This window comes from Bos indicus, chromosome 4 (genome assembly GCF_029378745.1).
Source record: "Bos indicus isolate NIAB-ARS_2022 breed Sahiwal x Tharparkar chromosome 4, NIAB-ARS_B.indTharparkar_mat_pri_1.0, whole genome shotgun sequence".
Taxonomy (NCBI): Eukaryota; Metazoa; Chordata; class Mammalia; order Artiodactyla; family Bovidae; genus Bos; species Bos indicus.
The window spans coordinates 59,168,095-59,195,203 of NC_091763.1; the positions used below are offsets into that span (position 1 = coordinate 59,168,095).

At 37.7% G+C, this 27,109-nt stretch overlaps 1 non-coding gene across 1 annotated transcript; it reads right to left on the reverse strand.

Moving 5' to 3' along the window:
* Positions 1–16,056: 16,056 nt before the first annotated feature.
* Positions 16,057–16,128, reverse strand: TRNAC-GCA (transfer RNA cysteine (anticodon GCA)). The gene has a single exon. It is a non-coding gene; the product is annotated as a tRNA-Cys (tRNA).
* Positions 16,129–27,109: the final 10,981 nt, after the last annotated feature.

The window sequence follows — 27,109 nt, forward strand, 5'->3', positions numbered from 1 at the left end:
TCTTAAACTTTGCATTACTAAAGAAATGTTTTTGCTTCTCTTCCCCTCTCTGTAGGAGGTCTTCCTGGCTCCTTTCTCCATTTATTCCTGAGATCTTTTAATGCCTTTTCTCCTTTTAATGCTGAGAGATTAAATTTAGTCCTTGTTTTTCTCCACAGACATTCATATTGCAACTAATGCCAAAACTCAGCAAAGCAAAAGATTTTCTATTGAACAGGACTCTTCTGAATTTTATGACATTCAATTAAGCATTAATTTTGTTTGGAGTCAGATACCTCTCCCAAACACACGTATTTCTTCCTAACATATAACATACTCTCCTGAAAAGAATTTCAGTGGATTAGGATTTATCTATCCTCTTCTGCCACTATCATAGAGCCTAGTAATGCTAAAAATGTAGTTCCTGGCCTAGTGTCAGCACCACCTGTGACCATGAGAAAAATGCAGATTCTTGGGTCCTCTTCCCAACCTACTGAATCAGAAATTCTAGGAGCTTCTCCATTGATTCTGAAACATGCAAAAGTTAACAACCAATGAAAAGAATCTGCAGCAACAGGGAAAAAACTGTAACATGCATGGACTCAAAATATATTTCTATGTGATTGGATCATTAAATAGCATGACCTTGATTTTAATCTGTCTCTAGAAATATGGTACATTAAATGAGCTGGAAGTTTTTAATTTTTCATCATTTGAAGAAATATTTATTCTTACCTGATATGCTTGCCCTCAAAGCTCTTGTGTGTGTGTGTGGGCGGGGCGGGGTGGAGGGGGAGGGGTGGAGGGTTGGGGGGACGGCAAGTATATTAGGGAAGCATAGGTCTGGGAATGGAGGTGGGTGGTGAGCAGATACCTGTACATTCAAAGTAGAGTTCTGGTCATGTTGCCCTGAACTTGCCTCATCCCCAGCTACAATCTTCAATAGCCCTCTTGAGCCTGTTTGTTCTTCATCTATTCTTCCATCACACAATTCACTTTAATTCATTGTGGGATGCCTATATACCTGGCCTGGAATCAAATCTACCTGAAACTTTTTCTGTGCTTTCCACTGGCAGGGTTCATCCTACTCCCAGGTGAGACTTACTGACTGCTCTAGGTCTCTTTGTATCATTTCCTAGTTTTCCATGTCTGTAGCCATAAGCACCTAGTAATAATTTTTATGGTATCTGACTGAGTGCCTGAGGTCATCAGCCATTTTCTCCACTCTGTCTGGATTGAAACATCAATGTCTTCTGGCATTGAATAATCTGATGTCTCTCTGAGCTATTTCTAGCCCCACAGCAGCCAATATTTATTTTTTTTTCCTTGTACAGTGTTGTGTTTGTTTCTGCCATACAACACGAATCAGCCATAATTATACGTATATCCCCAATCTTTGTTAGACTTGCTGAGTTTTGCTGTCTTGCACAGGCCAGCATTGGACCAAATGCCTGAGGTTAAATCCCTCTTAGACCTTGATGCCTTCCTCTGCTCAGCTGTCCTTCCTCATGTGTTCCGCTCCACAGTCACCTCAGAAGCTTCCAACTTTGATCTGTACCACCTCTGCTTAGCAAGACTGCTCTCCCCTTCGGCTCTATCTCCATGCTGTACTGTCAGAGTCATCCCAGAGAGAAATCCAACACAATCATGAGACTTAATCTGTATGTTTCACTTCTCTGAGGATTCATCATTCTTTGCTGTCTGTTGTCAAATGCCTGGTATGGGAATATAGTCAAATGCCATTTAACCCGTTAAGGAGGCTGAAAGAGAAGTTCTGAGTCCTGTTTTGAAATGAAATTTTTTTCAAGCTATCATCTTTCATGACTGTCTTTCATTTTGGCTATATTTAGCAATCCATAATTTTCTACTTTGTGGATTTTAAACATTTTGGAACTTTTTTGGTAGGCTCAACTCCCTAAGAAGAGCCTGAGCTAGAAACTTGGTGACCGTGATGTATCGAGGGAGGGCTCTCAGGAGAAGGGTCATGAGGGAAGCTGGATAGACAAGGAAAACAAGTCAAGCAAAGATGGGATTTTGTCCAGAGTACTGGCTTCAGCCTGGCCCACAGGGAGCTCTGGAACATGAACTCAACCAGAGCCATTCTACATTATGAGGCAAGGGGGTCAGGTTTCAGTCAGTTCAGTCGCTCAGTAGTGTCCGACTCTTTGCAACCCCATGAATTGCAGCACGCCAGGCATCCCTGTCCATCACCAACTCCCGGAGTTCACCCAGACTCACGTCCATCGAGTCCGTGATGCCATCCAGCCATCTCATCCTCTGTCGTCCCCTTCTCCTGCCTCCAATCCCTCCCAGCACCAGAGTCTTTTCCAATGAGTCAACTCTTCACATGAGGTGGCCAAAGTACTGGAGTTTCAGCTTTAGCACCATTCCTTCCAAAGAAATCCCAGGGCTGATCTCCTTCACAGTGGACTGGTTGGATCTCCTTGCAGTCCAAGGGACTCTCAAGAGTCTTCTCCAACACCACAGTTACAATGCATCTATTCTTCGGCGCTCAGCTTTCTTCACAGTCCAACTCTCATAACCCATACATGACCACTGGAAAAACCATAGCCTTGACTAGACGGACCTTTGTTGGCAAAGTAATGTCTCTGCTTTTGCATATGCTATGTAGGTTGGTCATAACTTTCCTTCCAAGGAGTAAGCGTCTTTTAATTTCATGGCTGCAGTCATCATCTGCAGTGATTTTGGAGCCCAGAAAAATAAAGTCTGACACTGTTTCCAGTGTTTCCCCATCTATTTGCCATGAAGTGATGGGACCAGATGCCATGATCTTCGTTTTCTGAATGTTGAGCTTTAAGCCAACTTTTTCATTTTCCTCTTTCACTTTCATCAAGAGACTCTTTAGGTCTTCTTCACTTTCTGCCATAAAAGTGGTGTCATCTGCATATCTGAGGTGATTGAGATTTCTCCCGGCCAGTCAGGTTTATGTTCGCTCATTTCAGTCAGTTGTTGACTGATGGCTATCCTGGGGAGTGGAGTGGGCGGTTTGGGGTAGGAATCCATAGCTTCCCAGGGAGGTTTGCTCCTATTTAGCTGAAGGAAATTCTCTCAAAGAGGGGGTAACATTGGGCCATTAGCAGTCAATATTCATCCTGCTAGTGAAGGGAACATGAGCAGACAAAGATAAAAGAAAAAAAAAAAAAGAAGAAGAAGAGAAGAGAAAAAAAGAAAAGAAAGAAAGCATCCACTAAAGTATTGTAAATCAAATAAATAATTTTGGGGAAACAGTATAAATAAAAGCAGCATTAGGGCTTAGTGTTAACTACTTTTTAAAAGAAGCCTTTTCATACTAGGCTTCTTCTATAGAGCTGAGTTTGTTCAAAAAATAGAATGCTACCATATATCTTACAAGATATGTTTTTACATGCCTGTCTATAAGCCACATCTCTATTTAGTCTGAGAACTTCTAAATTACTAAAGTTAAACCTGAATACTTCACTGGAATGTCCAAAATATCTAATATTTAATGTCAACTTTGCTAAATATTAGAGAAAGCTTTATATTTCTACTTAAATTGAATAAAGTTTTGAATAATTTCCAATTTTGAAGTCAAACTTTTTTTTCAGAAAAAAACCTGATAATATTGATGCCTTAAGATTAACAATTCAGATTTTTATAAGAATAGTAAAATAATCAATGTTCTTCATACGTAAACATGTAAAAAAAAAGACATGATCTCCAGAGAATTCCTTGTCACTGTTTGCCTTCCTACAAGGGATATATAACTTCCTTCCTTTTGCATACGTGCTCAGTCACTCAGTTGTGTCTGACTCTATGCGATCCCCTGGACTGTAGCCTGCCAGGCTCCTCTGTCCATGAGATTTTCCTGGCAAGAATACAGTGGGTTGCCATTTTCTACTTCATTCTTCCTGTTAGGTTAGCCATTATGGTTAACATCATTGTTGGCGATGTTTACAATCATCTCCTTACTTTTTCCTCATGTATTTAGAATGCTTATGAGTGAAAGTCTTCTTTTTAAATACAACTTATTAAAGAATATTTTGAAAAATCCCTTTATCAAATTTTCATACTTAACATCACAATTATTGACAATACTTATTCAAAGTGTTTATTCTAGTTGATGTTTACTATTTATTGAACATTCACCAGGTTGCATGCAATGCCTTTTCTGTACTTTTTTTCACTTCCCTAAAGAGAGGAAGGTCGTTTAATTCAACTTTAGCCAGCAAAGAATCTTCACCAAAGATGTATGAATTTATACACATGTACAATCTTCTGAGGATGATCTATAACACCTATTTTCAATTAAAGTGAAGGAAATACCCTGTATAATGCATGTTCTGTCAGAAAAGCAACATGGGAAATGAACACTAACGTTTCATGAGGCCACTACAGCACTTCGTATTGAAAAAGTAGGTCGATCAATCAATCTTTGAAAAAGTTACTGGTACTCATTTTATGTGAAATACTTCACTACATGTTTAAAGCAAAATATAATAGGGAAATCTACTTTGCAAAGCTTCTGCATTATAATTGGTGGCATCCTCACATGATGGGAGTCAAAAAGAAGAAAAAGAAATGCTTCTCTTGGATACTTGAGTGGAAAAAAGTTGAACTGTCAGACAGTGAAACTTGTGAGAATTTGATTAAAAGAAAGAACGCCTAAAAAGGAAGTGGGGATATCTTTCCTAGAGTCTACTTAGCATATAGGTAGAGGAATGCTTCATAGAAGAAAAAAGCCATCGATCTATTCAATGATGAAAGAATAAAGCTGTAACATGAATTTCACAAAATAAGTAAATCCTCACACACCTACAACCTGGAAAATATAACTTCAGTAGTTTTCAGAGCAGAATCTTGCAAACCTTCCAAGAGGATTCATAACGATAGCCCTGTAGCCTCTGAGACTTATATTGAAAGGCTTCTATGAACGTTAATCCACTTCCCAATGAGTAGTCTTGACAGATTCAAGAATAAAAATCAAGGACTGGTCAATTGTCATTCTCACTCCTTCCCCGGAAATTCATTTGGCATTGTGCAGACCTATCCACAGAGCTTAGCAAGAAAGACTCTGGGAAGAGGGCTTGAAATTGAAATGTTTGAAATTTCAAAGGACTTAAATGAAGCTGAGTTAGCCTGGCATCATTTTCCTGACCAGTAAAGTCTTTTCAGACAGTAAAAATCTACATTAAGGAGTGTATTCTGAATAAATAAAAGAATCTTCCCATAAGACATCTGTTTTAATTAAAGCTGGAAAATGGAGTGCCTCATTGGAAAAACAGAACTCTTTTCTCAGCTTTCTAGTCTGAAGGTACTTTCCTGAATTTAAAATCAGAAAGGTTTAAGTGTTAACTGCAGTACACTGACAGTCTCCACCAGCCTTTTGAAATAAGGGGGTAATTTACATTTGATATGTTCTCATATCTTTAGTGCTCAATCCACCTTCTAAGAAGCTGGAGTGTTTTTCTAAGAATTCTGCCAGAAATAAAAAATGTCACCACTTGTAATCTGCATTGTATTTTAGGCAGCTGGCAACTGAGAACTTTGTCCTCACCTGATGATTAGCAGTCAACTCTTGTCAGGGTCAGGGGGCGGTGACAAGTCGAGAGACTGAACTGGAACAGAGTATCCCATGAAAGGATCTGGGAAAGGAGAAAACAGGGACAATGCTCAGTCACCATCCTTATTAGAGAATATTAGTTAATACTACTAGCTAGAAAAACGAAATCAGTGTACAAAGGATGGGAAATGGCAAGAAAAATGCAGATATAGCCTGAACCCAGATCTCTGAAATAGTAGAAGGGTAGTGGGACGTGTGGGGGGCAAGTCTGACCCAGAAAAAGTTACAGCAAGTGTGACCAGAGTGGCCTGCTTAACTTTTCTAAGCTGTTGAGACAGGCATCAAGTTTCAAAGGGTCAGGCTGGCTCAAAGGTGTGAAGTCAAGATGGAAAACTAACAGGCAAGTTGGAAATCTATGAAATTATACAATGCAGTAAATGCTTCAACTATGATACATGTACCCTAATGAGAAAAATTCAAATGTATTATGGTATAGAACTAGATTTCAGAGCATTTTGTCATTGTTAAAATTCTTACTTGTCAAACTCTCTTCAGTATATATTGACCTCATTTTAATTGAGTTGAATTATTAGCTTAAAAATAAACATTGTAGTTTAATATGCCCTATTCTACTTTCCATGAGCTTCCATAATATTTATTATCACAGCAGTCATATCTGCTATGACGTGACTGACCACCTGGATATGGTACCTAGATTGCCATCTACTGGAAACTACTGCAAATTACATATGGAAACACCAGACCGGAGAGTGCTTACTATGAGTTCAGTTCTACATACGGTGACATAGTGATGCAATTTCTGGGAGACGACATGGTAAATATAAAAGCACTGTGTGATAACTCTGCTTTCAGTTATTAATGAATACAAGCATCCTGTATAAGTTTCTTCCTTCAATGTGTCTGATATGATTTTGTACAATCAACACCTCATCACCTGAATGTTCTAAATATTCTGTTTTTGACACACAGGAATGTTTCTAGGTTTTATTAATAAAGTAAAAAATATATAATTTATTCCATAAAGAAAGTTATGAATACTTCTTAAATTTATCTTTTATCACAAACACTGATATTCTGATATTTTGTCTTCTCATTATTAATAATGTTTATACTCGAAGGGAATAGAAAGGAAATGTTATGCTTCATAAAAAGTAATATACTAGATATTTTAAAACCATCTAAAATGTAATATTATGCCTAAAATGTAAACTCTAAAATTCGTTTTGTTGCACTGCTAATAAAGTGGGCCCAGAAAGTTATAGTGATTAAAATCACAACTATCTGATGGTAACATTTAGGATGAGAATATCAAACCTGGGAAAGAATAGGATGTAATTTAATCTTAACCACACAGAGACTTTTTACAATGTTCAATTTTCATAATTTTTTTAAATAAAATCTTGAGGCTCTAGAAATTACTTAAACAAATCCAATTAATAAGTATTTTTTTCTACCAACAATGTATGATATACATTTTTTCTACAAAAGAAGCATGATTTCTTAGTATAATAAAAATGTGCTCATTCCACATAAAATGCATCAAAAATTATTCCAGTATTATATTAGACTTTGTTTTATATAATAAAGTGCCACTATTATAAAAGTTAATATATTGGGAATTTTGTATTCTTCTTCATTGGGAATTGACATTGTTAAGAAAGGTAAATAGCTCAATATCTACCATCTATCCACAACAGTAAGTATTATAGAAGTGATTTGTATTCACAACAATGTTACATATGTCTCTGTCTTCTGATCTTTAAGTTATGCTTCTTAAAACATATTATATCAATCTTGAAGAATTATATGACAGTAAAGATCCTTGAAAGTGTATCTGATTCATCTTGTTGGCTTCAGCTGGAAATGCGTGAAAGTCATGTAAGACAGGTGAATCTTATTATTCGATAACTACACAGTAGCAAAATTCACAAATCCTCTTCCAAATAAGTACATTCTTGAATTCAATGACCTTTGCTATCAAAACAGTCCTGAATATATGTGACTGGGTTTATGCTGACTGGGTTAAATTTATTTCCTCAGTGGAAATAGAGAATGACATGACATTGTATATTTAGGATACTTATCACTGAGTTCCATGGAATGATACCTAATCACAAGAACCTTCACTAAAAATCTCTTTCATGTCAAAATTAATGTTCACATATTTGATTTATATTATATGCCAGTCTCAAATTTCTCTGTTAAGGAATAAATCTGGTTAGTTATCCACATAGTTTTCCATTCTATATTACAAGATTATCATTTTTAAGCTTATGGAAAGAGTTTCAGTATCATGTTTTAGCTTCAGCATTCTGAGGAACAAATCATGAGTTCCTCACCTGAATTTCAGTTATTGCTTTTTTTTTAGTATTTTGGATTCAATTATTTCTATAGTGAGACAACAAAGACTCATTTTCCCCAGAGATTTACCCTTGGTCCTATGTTGGTTAGTGTTACAGAGAAAAGCTAAGGAGTGCAACATCTAGCCAAAAAGTTCAACTCGGAGAGAAAAAGGCTGTAATGCTTTGCTAAAGACTCAATTTGCCTTTTCTAAAGTTATGAAGAAAAACAATGAAATGACAGCATCTTTTTAAATATTTCCCACTGACTGCCATAGAACACTGATCCTGCGTAAAAGTCTTAGTATACAACTGAAATACCTCTATTTTAGGACAGAACTTCAAGCTTAATGACATAGTTCAACTAAACTGAATCATCATCAGATTTCTGACATCTTCTAGAGATGTCCAATCAAATCTATCACTGTTACTTGTGCCTACATCATTATTTTTGTAGTCTTCATTTCTGACAGTGATTTCCATCTAAGTAAAATAAGTTGCCTTCCAAAACCAAATCAACTCGGCCTGGTATATAGAAACGCATTCCAAATGATGATCACTTTAAAGAGACGAATACCATGCAGTATGTAGCAAGTACTTTTTTGTTGTTTTAGCCTCTCCCTTTGTGTTCCCTTTGGTTTAAGTGTATCTACTCCAAAATCCAAATGTGCTTAGAAAAAGCACATTTGGATTATATAGCAGATCATCCAGTTAGAATACTAGCTCAGTCACTAAAACATTTACCCAACTGAAGGATACATCGAATCAGCAGGCTTTTTTATTGCATATACAGTAAATTTTGGTAGGGATTACAAGTTCACAGTTAAACATGTTCCATTAAGAGAAATATACATTGCAGAGAAAGGTCTTGCCTGAAACATACACATATACTTGGTCCTTTGAGGTAATGTCTTTTTAAAACACAAAATACCTTATTTTGTTGTCTAGCATATTTTAATCAGCTTTTTGTTTATACAGTCCATCTATGTTGTATGTGTAACTTACGTTTGCTGATTTTCAGTGTGATAGATGATTTCATAAGATAATTATATCACAATAATTTATCCACTCCATTCTTGATAGACATTTATGTTATTTCCAGGTTTTGGCTATGATAAATAACACTGCTATGGGTATTTTGTGACAAGCCTACTGCATATGTGTACGCACATATGTTGGAAGTAAAGTGGAATTTCAAAGTCATAGAAAACATCTACTTAAAAAGTTAGTTCAGTTCAGTTCAGTCGCTCAGTCGTGTCCACTCTTTGCAACCCCATGAATCGCAGGACGCCAGGCCTCCCTGTCCATCACCAACTCCTGGAGTTCACTCAAACTCACGTCCATCGAGTCGGTGATGCCATCCAGCCATCTCATCCTCTGTCATCCCCTTCTCCTCCTGCCCTAAATCCCTCCCAGCATCTGGGTCTTTTCCAATGAGTTAACTCTTCACATGAGGTGGCCAAAGTATTGGAGTTTCAGCTTTGGCATCAGTCCTTCCCATGAACACCCAGGACCGATCTCCTTCAGAATGGACTGGTTGGATCTCCTTGCAGTCCAAGGGACTCTCAAGAGTCTTCTCCAACACCACAGTTCAAAAGCATCAATTCTTCGGCGCTCAGCCTTCTTCACAGTCCAACTCTCACATCCATACATGACCACTGGAAAAACCATAGCCTTGACTAGACGCACCTTTGTTGGCAAAGTAACGTCTCTGCTTTTCAATATGCTATCTAGGTTGGTCATAACTTTTCTTCCAAGGAGTAAGCGTCTTTTAATTTCATGGCTGCAGTCACCATCTGCAGTGATTTTGGAGCCCCAAAAAATAAAGTCTGACACTGTTTCCACTGTTTCCCCATCTATTTCCCATGAAGTGATGGGACCAGATGCCATGATCTTCGTTTTCTGAATGTTGAGCTTTAAGCCAACTTTTTCACTCATAGTAGGTTATATTAAATGATTTTCCAAGGTGTTTATACAAAAACTTTCTTCCACCAGTAGTGTATGAGATATTCTGCTGCTTTAAAATCTTATAAAAATTTGGTATTGCCAACTTATATAGCCCTTTCAGAAGGGTGTTAGTGGTATATTGTAGTAATTTTTATTTGCATTCTCCAGTGATTAATGAGATTGCTCACTTCTTTTGTATTTTCACTGGCCAATTTGATATATCCTATTTGTGAAGTGCCTGTTCAACCCCATTTTCTTTTGGACCCTGTGTTTCTCCAGTGATACGTAGTTTTCCTACATTCTACCCAGAATACAGAATATAGTCTTTTCTAGATTACGTGAATTGCAAATATTTTCATTCATTTTCCTTTCTCTCTTAATGGTAACTTTTCACATGTAATTTTAATGTAGTCTGATTTCTCAGTCTTTTTTTAATTATTATTAATGCTTTTAGGAATCCTGTTTAAAAATATTTCTCTACCTAAGATAATAAAAATGCTCTTTTATGTTTTCTAAAATCTTTTGTTTTGCCCCCCAAAGCATACAGTGAATCAGCAATTGTTACTTCATATATGGGAGGGGAAAAGGTCAAGTTATTTGTTTTTGCCATAAGGACATCTACTTGGCATTGTCCCATTTGTTGAGAGGAAAATCTCCCCCCACTAACCTATACTGCCACCCTTGTACCATATAAGATCATCTGTACTCATGAGGTGCTCTGGTATATCTGTTCGATTTCACTGATTTGTATTTGTCTGTCTTAGTCAATACTTTCATACTTATTGTTGCTTTACGGTTAAGCATATATGTCTGATAGGGGCTTCCCAGGTGGTGCAATAGTAAATAATCTGCCTGTCAATGCAGGAAATGCAATAGATGCAGGTTTTATCCCTGGGTCAGAAGATCCCCTGGAGTAGGCAATGGCAGCCAATTCCTGCATTCTTGCCTGGAAAATTCCATGGACAGAGGAGCCTAGCAGGCTACAATCTGTGGGGTTGCAAAGAGTCAGACACGACTGAATGTGCGCGTGCACACACACGCGCACACACACACACACACACACACCTGATAGTCTGATAAGAGAAATCCTATCACCTTGTATGTTTCCAAGCATGTCTTGGTTTGGAAATAACCTTTGCATTTCGAAACCAATAACAGTTTACAATGATCATGTAAGAACCAGCTGGCATTCTTACTGGGATTACAATGAATATACAAATCAATTTGAGGGAATTTAACTTCTTTAAATTATTAAATCCCTTCATTATTGGACCCAGTATCAGTTCAGTTCAGTTCAGTTCAGTCGCTCAGTTGTGTCCGACTCTTTGTGACCCCATGAACAGCAGCACTCCAGGCCTCCCTGTCCATCACCAACTCCCGGAGTCCACCCAAACCCATGTCCATCAAGTTGGTGATGCCATCCAACCATCTCATCTCTGTTGTCCCCTTCTCCGCCTGCCCTCAATCTTTCCCAGCATCAGGGTCTTTTCAAGTGAGTCAGCTCTTCTCATCAGGTGGCCAAATTATTGGAGTTTCATCTTCAATATCAGTCCCTCCAATGAACACCCAGGACTGATCTCATTTAGGATGGACTGGTTGGATCTCCTTGTAGTCCAAGGGACTCTTGAGAGTCTTCTCCAACACCATAGTTCAAAAGCATCAATTCTTCGGTGCTCAGCCTTCTTTATAGTCCAACTCTCACATCCATACATGACCACTGGAAAAATCATAGCCTTGACTAGATGGACCTTTGTTGGCAAAATAATGTCTCTGCTTTTTAATATGCTAGGTTGGTCATATGTGTAGGTTGGTCATAACTTTCCTTCCAAGGAGTAAGTGTCTTTTAATTTCATGGCTGCAGTCACCACCTGCAGTGATTTTGGAGCCCAGAAAAATAAAGTCAGCCACTGTGTCCACTGTTGCCCCATCTATTTGCCGTGAAGTGATGGGCCCCGATGCCAAGATCTTAGTTTTCTGAATGTTGAGCTTTAAGCTGACTTTTTCACTCTCTTCTTTAACTTTCATCAAGAGGCTCTTTAGTTCTTCTTCACTTTCTGCCCAATATATGCTTCCATTTATTTAGGTCTTCTGTAATCTATCTTAATGATATTTCTAGTACTATCTGTGACAATTTTTCACAGGATTTATTCCAATGTATTTAAAATACATTGATTCTATTGCAAAGGCTATATATATATATATATATATATATATATATATGCATATAATTTTAATGCTACATTTTGATGCAGTATCCAACAATTGTCAAATTTGCACATTATTTATAATAATGTATATGTTTATTCTCCTTTCCTTTTCCATTCTTTCACCTTTTAAAAAAATTACCTTCTTGTACTGGTAGTGTTCCTGTACATAAATATTAACCTTAAAAATGCTAACTGGAGCTATCTTCTAAAACTGTTTTCCAGCTTGCATTTATCAGTAAACTCTTTGTGGGAGAGGAGGAGTTCATAGAGGAGTTCTCTCAATCCACTTATATTTAATGGATTTAAAAGATTCACTGACTCCTGTCTGTTCCTTCTGGAAGATATTCTGACTGATATCCGTAGTATGCTGATTACTTGTGGTTAGTAGGCTGTTCTAAATGTGTTTCCGTATTTCTGCTCATATTTGTCAGACCGTCTTTCCAATTTTTTCTTCATATCATCTGATTAAGAGTGTTTAAATGTATGTATACATGATTCAGAACAGGTGACTCATAATTTTCCTGAAAATTCAAAGCTCACATGATAGTTAAAATGCTTTCTACCTTATCCATTTAATCCTTTAAGTTCTACTCTTGAGAAATCCACTGTGTAATTTTATGTAGTATAAAGTTAACATTTACAGTGAGATTCAGTGAAAATATATTAAAGGTAAGTCAACCTTCAGAATCAGAGGTGCCTCATTTCCATCAAGCATTATGTGGATGATGGTCTCCTTTCTCCCTGTAAAATGTGTGCTACATTTTCATTAACCATAAAAATACATTAAAAACTCATAATTATGGTAGTAATGATGCCTTTTAAATAGTGCTAAAAAGTTTAAAAGTACAAAACCTCTCAAAAGACTTATATAATATGCAAAATAAATTATTATGCCACTTCATTTAGTGAATTTTAACTAAGCTTCTTTAGCTACTTTTGCCATCAGTTTATTTCACTCAGCTGAATAGTCTAATAATATTTTCATTAAATATTTATATGAACAATCAAACACTGCAAATTAAAAGCATATCCCTTGACATTCAAGATGGTTTCCAGGCTGATATCAGCAGTTTGTTATGTTGGTAAGGCCCATTTCAATGGTTTAGAATGATGTTTTCCATTAGCTTTGAGTATCTTACATCTGACCTTAGAATAAAGGCTATTCATCATGTCTTCTAATGTCTAAATTTTATTTTTTCATTGCAAAAGTACTGATAGAAAATTAAGTGCATTTAAAAGTTGGGGTCATGTTATACTAATTCAGCCAAAGAAATTGATTAACACAGATCATTTTTTAAAGCATTAGAAAATATACTCTTTGGTCATATATGTTTAATACCATCCTGTTCCTATCAATTTATATTTCCATTAAGGAGAGGTGAATCTAATATTTGACTTCAGCTTTATATGTGATTTTTCAATTTATGAATGCATAATAGCATGGTGACTGCAATTTAATTGTCACAGTTAGTTTTAAATCCTGTAAGGGTAATCACATGATAAATCTGTACATTTCTGCTGAAATATTTGTCTCACTTTCATGGTTCCTATTGGAGATCACTGGAAATTAATATCAAAATGATCCTGTATATTTTCTAGATTATATATCTAAAAATTAGATTGATATCACAAGTTTCAAATAAATACAAAACTTCTTGGGTGGCCATTTTGAATACTCAAGAAGTTACAACTAAAACTTAAAAAAGTAGAAATTATTAGCTTCACCGTATAATTCTGTAACATGTGTTATAAATTTGTAGTTACAAACTGGGATGTACAAAAAAGGTTATTTTGAAGCAAATTAAATATGACTTATTTGTATCCCTTGTGATTAATGGGAAATTTAATTCAGACCATTAAAGGGCTGGTCTATACACAGCTCAGGGCCTTGGGCCCAGAGTATCTTTCAAAATTTCAGGTTTTAGTATTCTCTGTTTGCAAAAATGGAACACTGTCCAAAACAGCACAGCTGCTTCAGGCTGATTGTTCTGCTATTTCTATGATATATTGGGGCCCAGGGCATATATTTGATGAGAGAAACCCCGATGTGTAGCATCAAACTTCTCAGCCACAGTTAATAGGTAAAATCCTCCAACCTCTCCAAGATATTGCAAGGGCCTGAGCTACTATCCTTACTTGTTCTGAAGACCCCAGACCTTAGACCAAGCCTGCTTATTGCAAAACCTCTTCCTTATCATAGTGTTTCAAATTCCCACCCCACGGTCACTAGTTCATCACATCCCACATATTTCTTGAGACTACAGCATAATGTTCTGAATCAGTTTTGTTTTAGCTTGAGTGACCACATAATTTGTCATCCAAACCAGCGTATTTTTGGGGTTAGGAGGTATTCATAATCATGACAAGGCAACTGATATAGCTGGCTGTTTTAGATTAGGCTCCTCAGAAACAGTTCCTAATTTATATTAAAGTGATTTCTTATGATGTAATCCCACAAAAACCTGATAAAGGATTAGGGAAATAGAGTTCTGATGGAAAAGTGGCCAAGGAAGAAGGCTGCATCAATGATGTCCCATGAGAGTGCACGTTGCCAGATAAAGTATAGGACATCCAGTTACAATGGATTTTAAATTAAATAATAATTAATTATTTTGTAGTTTAAGTATGTTCCAAATATTGCATGGGCCATACTTATATCAAAAAAAATTTTTTTTTTCTTGCTGGCTGTCCTGTTTTTTATTTGCTAAATTTGGCAAATCTACCCAAGAGGTATTTGGAGAGTGAAAGAGTGTAGATCCCACCTAAGAGTGCCAGGACACAGGAAAGCTAGTGTATTTAAACCCCTGTATCCATCCACCACTGGTTGAACACTGCTTGGATGAATAGAAATTCCCAGACAATTCCATCTCTCTGTGTACTCAGATGAAAGGGATTATAGGAGTCTGAGGGTAGCCTTCCCAAAAAGAGACACAAGGGCTAGCTGTTGGCATAGAGCCACACTAGGAGCTTCCATGCACAAAGATGGCAAAGAGATCTGAGGGTGTATGGGCAGAGCATTGACAGCATCTGCTGCCCTCGTGTTATCCCAGGAAAACAGATGTGTGGTTGTCTTGACAAAAGCTAGCAGTCTATGCGTAGGGCTTGAAAGCACTCTTAAAAGTAGAAGAAATGCTTTTTTTGGATTTCAATGATAATGGGATTCTTCCAGAACACTAGAAAAAATAGTATATCCTCCCACACATCCACAGTTTTACATCTCAGTGAATTACTACCGTGCCATCAAAATTAACTGTGACACATACTCTCAATTTTGTAGCTATTGGAAGTGAATTTACTCCTTGAAGATTATTTTAATTTAATAGAAATTAAGAGATCATGAAATGAAGCTTCTTGCTTTATTTTCACACAAATTTAGCCATTTATGATATATTTTCTTCCCATAAGTGGGACAAATATGCATGTTATTTTCATATTACCTGAAGATTAACCAGAGCTTCATGATGCGTAAGGCAATGGCTCTCCCAATTAACAGTGAAAAACTCAAGAGTATAAGATATCACTTGGAATAAGCTTCCATTTCCTTTCAGGTTCTTCTGGTAATTCCATGTCCTAAACTTAATGTATAGGCCTCCTAGATAATTAGGATGCTAATTACTATTGGAGTTTTCCTCTTACCCTAAGGTATTGTGCAGTTAAACTTATTCTAAAAGTTAACTACAGCATTTTGACTCCTTGGGGTGTGTCAATAAATAAGATAAAGAAAATTTGCTTCCGGGTTTCAAAGAAGACCTTCTCCTGTAATATATAATGCCTAATTACTCAAGATAGACACATCACTCATTTATATAAATAATTTACAGTTTCTATCCTGTCCAAACGTGGCCATCAATTAGGTTGTTGAATCTGTTAGTGCATGCCCATAAATATACAAGTAACATATAATGGTGTCGTGTCCGACTCTTTGTGGCCCTACGAACTGTAGCCTACCAGGCTCCTCTGTCCATGGGATTTTCCAGGCAAGAATACTGGAGTGGGTTGCCATTTCCTTCTCCAGGGAATCTTCCCAACCCAGGGATCGAACCTGGGTCTCCTGCTTTGCAGGCAGATGCTTTACCCTCTAAGCTACCAGGGAAGTCCTTAGATAAATAGATTGACATCTTAGAGACACCACAGAACAAAACTACATAGCCCAAAAGGATGTATCTTTCTTTTAGAAAATGTGACAAAGTAACTTTCAGTCCAGAGCCCTAATTAGGATGTATACTTTCTGGTGAGCACCAATGTATAGATCCTCCTCTTTTCATAGCCCATGGGACCAAACGTATATTTGTCACTGCAGGATACTGAAAGCTCTTACAGAGAAAAATATGGGACACGTTGCTCCTCACGGAGGGAAAAAAAACAACAGAAACAAACAAAAAAACCTCCTCACTCTATGACTTATTTGATTATATGCCATGTGTCTTAGCTTATCCTGCAAGATCCATCTTGACCTGGCCTATGCCTTTCCCTGACCTCAACTTCTGGTAGCTCCTTTTTAAACACACACCATTACAGCATACCCAAAATTAACACAACATCTTCCCTTTGCTAAAACTACTCCAACTCATTGGAATGTGGTCACTACATTCCTTTCTCATGTCCCCTGGCTAATAGCTACTTATGCTTTAATACTATATTCAGGGAACACACTCTGGGAAGGCTTCTGTGATCTTTCCCAGACTTGGTTAGGCACTTCATCTATTCTCCCTCAGTATACAGTGCATATACTGTCTTCATAACCTGATGTATTGGTGTATTTGACCTACATATGTATCCTTTTACCTAGATTTTTGTTTGTTTTTGAGCAAAAGATGAAAGCTAACTTTCTTTGCATTCTCTAAATTTAGCAGAGTATCCAAGACACATAGAAAAATTTGAATAATAGTTTATTAATGAATGAATTCAATAATAGCAGACTCTGGCTTACTCCTGAAGCTGAGAACAAATGACCATGAATTGAAGATAAGAAAATGTTAAATCTTCAGTTTAAATACAGATCTGTTTCATCTATGTCGATTCTTAAATATGGCTCTAATACAGATACTTGTTAACTGGTAGACTTATGATATAATGCATTAATACCATAGTTAAAACATGAAATTCACTGTAGAATTTTTATAGGTCTACCATTAAAGAGAATATTATAATATACACAACTTTTTGTATCCTATTTTAATCATTTTTCATTTTAGATATATGTAAGCATATACATGGGAGAAGGCAATGGCACCCCACTCCAGTACTCTTGCCTGGAAAATCCCATGGACAGAGGAGCCCGGTAGGCTGCAGTCCATGGGGTCGCTAGGAGTCAGACATGACTGAGCGACTTCCCTTTCACTTTTCACTTTCATGCATTGGAGAAGGAAATGGCAACCCACTCCAGTGTTCTTGCCTGGAGAATCCCAGGGACGGGGGAGCCTGGTGGGCTGCCGTCTATGGGGTCGCACAGAGTCGGACACGACTGATGCAACTTAGCAGCAGCAGCAGCAACAGCAGCAAGCATATACATACATATGTAAAAGCAAATGGATGATTATTGTAATTTTACTAGGAGAATGAAATAATAACTGTTCATTTATACATGTCTACATCACCTTATGCTTTAAGAGTTAAAGATGACAGGATTAAAGTAGCTTCTTCAAGCTTTAGAAAAGACAATTGAGTAGCAATGTCAAAATCAGTTAACAATGATATTTAGAATGTCAGAGTAAATTCAAACGCTCTGATCTTATTTTTTTCTAAATCCCATGAAAAGGAAGTTTCACTTAGTCTAATCATAAAAAGTAGAGATTGCCTAAGACCAACAAACTTAGATCTGGATTCTAGTAATCAAGGATGGTGCCTATCATCAAAGTATTAGACCATTATTCTCTGTTACTATCTAATCAGAAGCTGGTAATTGTCATTTTGCACATAAATTAAGTTCTTTGAGGCATATTAGATGATACTATAACATTTAAATAATGCTTTTCATCTTTAACATAATTTATAAATATGAAGTAAGTAATTTTGCAAAGTGGTTATTTGAAAATTTTATCTCCCTTGAAAGTGATTATGTTTAAAATTTCTATTTAGTGGCATTGTATTTAATTTTGCAAACATTACACTTCACAACTAAACTAATCCATCACTTTCTTCCCAAGTACTATTTACTCTGATACTAAATGAGATAAGCATTAGACACTTACATGGTAATTTTACCAGGGACCTCAACCAGTGGACAGTTTTATCCTTCATATCTTGTTCTTGTGCTTCTTGGGTAATTCTCAATGATGTAGTTCTATTTCTTGGAAATAAAGTGGACAACAGTCTTTAACAGCATGCTTCAGTAGGAAAAAAATGTTCAATATTAAATAGATCACATGAATACCATGTTATTAGGGTAATGAAAGTAATACTACAAAAATACTACATTATGTATTGTCTTTCCAACTGCTTTGAATGAACAGAGACACATTTTGGCACAATGCAAATACTGGGGATTTTTTGTGAGGGTACACTGAAACTATACAAAAAAGATCTCAATGACCCAGATAACCACGATGATGTGATCACTCTCCTAGAGTCAGACATCCTGGAGTGCAAAGTCAAATAGGCCTTAGAAAGCATCACTACAAGTAAAGCTAGTGGAGGTAATGGAATGCCAGCTGAGCTATTACAAACCCTAAAAAATGATCCTGTAAAAGTACTGCACTCAATATGCCAGAAAACCAGAAAACTCAGCAGTGGCCACAGGACTACAAAAGTTCAGTTTTCATTCCAATCCCAAAGAAATGCAATACCAGAGAATGTTCAAACTACCACACAATTGCACTCATTTCAGATACTAGCAAAGTAATGCTCACAATTTTCCAAGCTAGGCTTCAACAGTACAAGAACCAAGAACTTGCAGATGTTCAAGCTGGATTTAGAAAAGGCAGAGGAACCAGAGATCAAATTGCTAACATCCGTTGGATCATAGAAAAAGCAAGAGAATTCCAGAAAAATATCTACTTCTGCTTCATTGACTACACTACAGCCTTTGACTGTATGGATCACACCAAACTGTGGAAAATTTTTCAAGAGACAGGAATAATAGACCACCTTACCTGCCTTCTGAGAAACCTGTATGCAGGTCAAGAAGAAATAATCAGAACCAGACATAGAAAAATGGACTGTTTCCAAATTGGGAAAGGAGTAATTCAAGGCTATATATGGTCACCCTGCTTATTTAACTTATATGCAGAGTACACTATGCAAAATGCTGGTCTGGATAAATCACAAGCCGGAATCAAGATTACTGGGAGAAATATCAATAACCTCAGATATGCAGATGACACCACTGTTATGGCAGAAAGCAAAGAGGAACTAAAGAGCCTCTTGAAGGTGAAACAAGAGAGTGAAAAAGCTGGCTTAAAACTCAACATTAAGAAAACTAAGATCATAACATCTGGTCCCATGATTTCATGACAAATAGATAAGGAAACAATGGAAACAGTGATAGACTTTATTTTCTTGTGCTCCAAAATCACTGGAGGTTGTGCCTGCAGCCATGAAATTAAAAGACTCTTGCTACTTGGAAGAAAAGCTATGCCAAACTTAGACACCATATTAGAAACCAGAGACACTATGCCAACAAAGATCTGTATAGTCAAAGCTATGGTTTTTCGAAGGAGTCACGTATGGATGTGAGAGTTGGATCATAAAGAAAGCTGAGCGCTGAAGAACTGATGCTTTTGAACTGCGGTGTTGGAGAAGACTCTTGAGAGTCCCTTGGATTGCAAGATCAAACCAGTCAATCCTAAGGAAATCAATCCTGAATATTCATTGGAAGGACTGATGCTAAAGCCCCAATACTTTGGCCACCTGATGTGAAGAACCAACTTATTAGAAAAGGTCCTGATTCTGAGAAAGACTGAAGACAAGAACAGAAGGGGATGACAGAGGACAACGTGGTTGGATGGCATCACTGACTAAATGGGCATGAGTTGGATCAAGCTCCAGGAAATGGTGAAGAACATGGAAGCCTGGCATGCTACAGTCCATGGGGTTGCAGAGTTGGACACAACTGAGTGACTTAAAAGCAACAAGTACTGGAATATGCATAATAAGAAAAAACATGTTTGTGAGCATCACATTAAAAATTCCCCAAGGAAAGAACAAGATTGCGGAGGAATAGGTGGACATGGAGTACATCTCTCTGCAAGGATACGTCAGGAATTACACCTTCAGACACAGATGTTCATGCAGAACACCAGCTGAAAGGGGACTAGAGTACATGACGAGTGGAAAAGAATATGTAGAACCAGGCAAAGCTTGGTAGAATGAAGGAACTAGGAGGAAAACTGGACCTGCCCTTGGTGGGGAGGAGTACTGAAACAGGGGTCTGATCCCCATTTTGGGACAATTGTCTGAGTCAGAGGAGAAACATTTAAAGCTGTGAGTGAAACAGCTGATCTGTGGCAGCCTAAATAGAATGAGAATCAGACAGTCCTTGTTGCAGCCATACATACCCCGGAGAGGAACGCTGGTCTCCTGGAAGGCACAGTGGCTGGGAGCTGGAGTTTAGGGATTGTGGAGCAATCCCTGGGCGAGGGCTGCTGTTGATTGCAGAGAGACAGATGGAGGGGATGTGAGAGAGGAGATTGTAGGGGGAAATTACTGTGGAGGAAAGCCGAGCAGACATGGAAGCAAGGCAATCCTGCTAAGTCATGTGTAGGGGGTGGAACCATCACCATAGCCTCTCTCTCCCACATCAGCAGCTGAACAATAGAGAGGCTGGCCCATCAAACGCACAACGCACTGATCTACAGAGTAGGACCCCATCCAAGGTGCTCTTTTAAGTGCCTGACATGCCAATCTACAGAGTAGGACAGCAGCCAGGGGGACCCCTTTATGTGCCTGATGTGCCGGACAACACAAGGACCCCAGACAAGGGAACCCTCTAATTGCCTGAATGGGCAGAGCTACAGAGAAAGACTGGTCAAAGTGGCCTTCTGATCACCAGCTACAAGAGGCTCAAAAAAGACTGACAGGGCCATAACTCCTGCATCGGAGAGTGTCCCTGCACACTTGGCGCCGCTAGGGTCCCCAGAAGCCAAGCAGCTGCACCACCTTCACATTCAACTCTCACTGGGGCAGAGCTGCCATAGGCAGAAAAGTCTTGCGTCTATGCACTCAGGGTCACTTTGGTCATGTACATCTCTTTGTGACCCTGTAAACTGTGGCCTACCAGGCTTCTCTGTCAGGGAGGGAGGTTCTCCAGGCAAGAATATTGGAGTGTATTGGCCAATGCTGGTTGCCATACCCTTCTGCTGCTGCTGCTGCTAAGTCACTTCAGTCACGTCCGACTCTGTGTGACCCCATAGACAGCAGCCTACCAGGCTCCACTGTCCCTGGGATTCTCCAGGCAAGAACACCGGAGTGGGTTGCCATTTCCTTCTCCAATGCATGAAAGTGAAAGGTGAAAGTGAAGTCGCTCAGTCGTGTCTGACCCTCAGAGACCCCATGGACTGCAGCCCACCAGGCTCCTCCATCCATGGGATTTTCCAGGCAAGAGTACTAGAGTGGGGTTCTAGAGCACTATATTTCTTTGTGCCCCAGCCGCCAACTCCCCTGAGTACCTGCTGTTGCCAGAATACCTGCGACCCAAGCAGCTGCACCACTCCATCCATGGCCCTCACAGGGGCAAACCCAAGTCCTTCAGGGCAGCCTCAGGAGCAAACCCCAGTGGATGACCCTCATGCAGAGGTGGAAGTAAAACCACAATTGAAACCCAGGGGCAGTATGACTAAGGAAGAAGACCTAAAACCTTCCCATCTGCTGTACATGCTGCAGATTAAATCCACATGATCAACTAGGCAGACTGTGTCTGTGGAATATGTAAAAGATCATTGCGAGCTCCCACAAAAGAAAACACACTAGTTCTGGTATCTGTGGACACTGAAGGCAAGAACACACAGGAGTAGAACCAGAATAGAATCTGAGCTGCTCCCACTGCAGGTCCAGAGATCAGCATAGTGTTGGAGGGTATCCTAGGGAAGTAAGGTGGACTGTGACTCCCAGTGAGGGAAAGGACTCTGACAGCAGTGACTTAAGAAAAACATTATTCTTATTTTTTGACTTGTTCTGTAGAAAATTTTGGAGTTTTATTTTTTCCCCCTCTGTTGTAGTTGTTGATTTTATTGGTACTGCTGCTGCTGCTGCTGCTGCTGCTGCTAAGTCACATCAGTTGTGTCCGACTCTGTGCGACCCCATAGATGGCAGCCCACCAGGCTCCCCTGTCCCTGGGATTCTCCAGGCAAGAATACTGGAGTGGGTTGCCATTTCCTTCTCCAATGCATGAAGGTGAAAAGTGAAAGGGAAGTCGTTCAGTCCTGTCCGACTCCTAGTGACCCCATGGACTGCAGCCTACAGGGCTCCTCCGTCCATGGGATTTTCCAGGCAAGAGTACTAGAGTAGGGTGCCATGGCTTTCTCCATTAATCCAATTAAGCTTTTGAGCTTTTTTTTCCCTCAGTCACATTATTTATTGTTGTTATAAACATCTGCCTCTATGTTGAGCTTTTACAGTTCTGTGGAGTTTTCTTATATATTTTTCTTTTCTCTTTTTTTTTAATTTTAATTTTTTAACATATTATTATTTTTATACATTTATTCCTTTGTTTGCTTTTCCTATTGTTCTTTTCCCCTTGCAATAAATATTTAACATATATAAGCCTTCTTTATATTCCTCTGTTTAACTTTGCATATCTATTCTTTCTTTCTGTTCTTTGTCTCCTTTCCTCTCAACATATTTGTTTAGTTTTATTTTAATTGCTTTATTCCCCAGTTGGCACCTTACTTTTGTTTTGTTTTCCAGTTTGTGCTTTAGTTAGTTTTGTTCTGGTAGATAAAATTTGTGGTTTCCTTTGTTCACTGGATCAATCTATTTTACTTTATTTTTGTTGGACTGTTCTTGCTTCTAGGTGTATGTGTATATGTGCATATTCAGTCACACTTTTTAGTTGTTATAAACATTTGCCTCTGTGGGCTTTTGCAGTTCTATGGAGTTTTCCTTTTTCTTTTCTTTTTTCTTTCTTCTTCCATTTTTTTTTCTTTTTTCCTTTTTATAATTTAAATTTTTTAAACCTATTTTATTTTCCTTACATTTATTCCTCTGTTTCCTACTGTTATTTTCCCCTTGCAGTTAATCCTTAATGTATATAAATCTTCTTCATCTACCTCTATTTAACTTTCCATATCTATTCTTTCTTTCTTTCCTTTCCTCTCAACATATTTGTTAGTTTTGTTTTCCAGTTTGTGCTTTAGTTACTCTTATTCTTAACTGATAAATATAATTTTTTATTTCCTTTGTTTGCCAGGTCAATCTACTGTACTTTATTTTGTTGGACTGTTTTGACTTTGCTCATGGGTGTATATGTATATGTGCATATTACATTATTTTAATTATTATTTGCCTGATTTTGTAACTGCCATTTGTCTGGGGTTTATCTTTGTTTTCTCGTTTTTGGATGTTTGTTTTAATCTCACTTAGTGCCATAACAAACCACCTGTGGACCCTCCATTCCTGACCAGAGATCAAGCTCTGAGGCTTTGGATTGGGAGCACTCAGTCCAGTGCCCTAATGCCCTGTGGTAATCTATTATCAGAAAACTAACCCTAGGGCCCTGCTGCTGCTGCTGCTGCTAAGTCACTTCAGTCATGTCCAACTCTGTGAGACCCCATAGATGGCAGCCCACCAGGCTCCATCCCTGGGATTCTCCAGGCAAGAACACTGGAGTGGGTTGCCATTTCCTTCTCCAATGCATGAAAATGAAAAGTGAAAGTGAAGTCACTCAGTTGTGTCCAACTCTTCGAGACCCCATGGACTGCAGCCTACCAGGCTCCTCCATATATGGGATTTTCCAGGCAAGAGTACTGGAGTGGGGTGCCATTGCCTTCTCCTACCCTAGGGCCCTAGTGATTATCAAATAGTGAGAACTCACACAAAGAAAAACACTTGAAAATAAGACCCAGCATGACCCAACCACCAGTGGCACCCATTTTAAACAACAAAACAAAAATACAAACCCAATCATCAGCAGACAGGATTACTACCTTACTCAGCCCTGCCCACCAGAGGAAAAATAAACAAACAAAAGCTCAGCACAAATCTCACCCTATATGAAGCTTACAAAAACCACTGGACGAACCTTAGGAGGGCAGAAACCAAAAGGAAGAAAGAATTCAACCTTCTTCAAGGAAAGAATTCAACTTTATTTGAAGCCTGGAAAAAGTAAATGTCAAACACAATAAGTTAAAAAAATATATAGATAATGAAAAGGCAGAGAAATACTACATAAGTGAAGGAACAAAGAGAAGTCCAAATAAATGAAGAGAAAATAGGCAAACTACATGAAAAAGAATTCAGAATAATGATAATAAAGATGATCAAAAATCTTGAAAATGGAATGGAGAAAATGCAAGAATCAATTAACAAAGACCTAAAAGAATAAACATACAAACAAGACAATTACTGAAATTAAAAATACTTGAGAAGGAATCAATAGCAGAATATCTGAAGCAGAAGAACAAATCAGTGAGCTGGAAAATAAAATAGTGGAAATAATTTCTGAAGAGCAGAATAAAGTAAAAGAATGAAACGAACTGCGGATAGGCTCAGAGACCTCTTGGACAATATCAAATGCATCAGCATTTGAATTATAGGATCTGATAAGAAGAAGAGAAAAAGAAAGGCTATGAAAACATTTTTAAGAGATTATAGTTGAAAATTTCCCCAACATGGAAAAGGAAATATTCAATCAAGTCCAAGGGGCACAAAGAGTCCCATACAGGATAAACCCAAGAAGAAACATGCCAAGACACATAGTAATCAGACTAACAAAGACTAAACACAAAGAATATTAAAAGCAGCAAGGGAGAAGCAACAAGTAATATAGCAGGGAAACCTCAATGCTTAACAGCTCATCTTTCAGCAGAAACTCTGCATGCCAGAAGGGAATGGCAGATTACTGTACCCAGCAAGGGTTTCATTCAAAACTGATGGAGAAATAAAAAGCTTTTTAGACACAAGCAAAAGTTAAGAGAATTCAATACCACCAAACCAGCTTTACAACAAATGTTAAATGGACTTACATAGTCAAGAAATAAAACAGAAGAAAAGAGATCTACAAAATCAATCCCAAACAATTAAGAAAATGGCAATAGGAACATATATATCAGTAATTGTTTTAAATGCAAATGGAATAAATGCTCCAACCAAAAGACACAGACTGGCTAAATGAATACAAAAACAAGACCCATATATATGCTGTCTACAAGAAACCCACCTCAGACCTAAAGACACATATAGACTGAAAGTGAGAGGATGGAAAAATATATTCCATGTAAATGGGAAGCAAAAGAAAGTTGGAGTAGCAATCCTCATACCAGACAAATTAGACCTTAAAATAAAGATTACAAGAGACAAGGAAGGACACTCCATAATGATCAAGGGATCAATCCAAGAGGAAGACATAACAATTGTAAATATCTATGCACCCAACATAGGAGCACCTCAATACATAAGACAAGCACTAACACACATCAAAGGAGAAATTGACAGTGACACAATAGTAGTAGGAGACTTTAACACCCCACTCACACCAATGGACAGACCATCAAAACAGAAAATTAGTAAGGAAACACAAGTCTTAAATGATACATTAGATGAGATGGATCTCATTGATATCTTCAGGACATTCCATCCAAATGCAGAATATACCTTCTTCTCACGTACACAAGGAACATTCACCGGGATAGACCACATCTTGGGTCACAAATCAAACCTCAGTAAATTTAAGAAAATTGAAATTGTATCAAACATCTTCTTCAACCACAATGCTATGAGACAAGATTATCAATTACAAAAAAAAAAAAAAACAACTGTAAAAAACACAAACACATGGAGATTAAACAATACATTTCTAAATAACCAACAGGTTACTGAAGAAATCAAAAGGGAAATAAAAAATTTCTAGAAACAAATGACAATGAAAACACATCAACTCAAAACCTATGGGATGTAGCAAAAGCAGATCTTGGAGGGAAGTTTATAGCAATGCAATCCTACCTCAAGGAACAAGAAAAACATCAAATAGAAAACCTAATTTTACACCTAAAACAACTGGAAAAAGAAGAAGCAAATAAACCTCAAAATTAATAGAAAGAAAGAAACAAGAAAGATCCAAGCAGAAATAAATGAAAAAGAAATGAAAGAAACAATAGTAAAGATTAATAAAACTAAAAGCTGGTTTTTCAAGAAGATAAACAAAACTGACAAACCTTTAGCCAGACTTATCATAAACAAAATAAAGAAGAATCAAATTAACAAAATTAGAAATGAAAAAGGAGAGGTTACAACAGAAAATGCAGAAATACAAAGGATTATAAGAGACTACTATGAACAACTATATGAAAATAAAACAGATAACCTGGAAGAAATGGACAGATTCTTAGAAAAGTTCAGTCTTCCAAACAGAACCAGGAAGAAATTATGAACAACCCAACTATAAGCATTGAAATTGAAGTAGTGATCAAAAATCTCCCCAAAAACAAAAGCCCAGGGCCAGATGTGGTATATATACACTATGGAATATTACTCAGCCATAAAAAAGAACACATTTGAATCAGTAATAATGAGGTAGATGAACTTAGAACCTATTATACAGAGTGAAGTAAGTCAGAAAGAGAAAAATAAATATCATATTCTAATGCATATACACGGAATCTAGGAAAATGGTACTGAAGAATTTATTTATAGGGCAACAGGGGAGAAACAGACATAGAGAATAGACTTCTGGACGTGGGGAGAGGGGAGGAGAGGGTGACATGTATGGAAAGAGTAATATGGAAACTTATATTACCATATGTAAAATAGATAGCCAATAGGAATTTGCTGTATGGCTCAAGGAACTCAAACAGGGGCTCTGCATCAACCTAGAGGGGTGGATGGGCAGGGAGATGGGAGGGAGATTCAAAAGGGAGGGGATATATATATACCTATGGCTGATCATGTTGAGGTTTGACAGAAAACAACAAAATCTGTAAAGC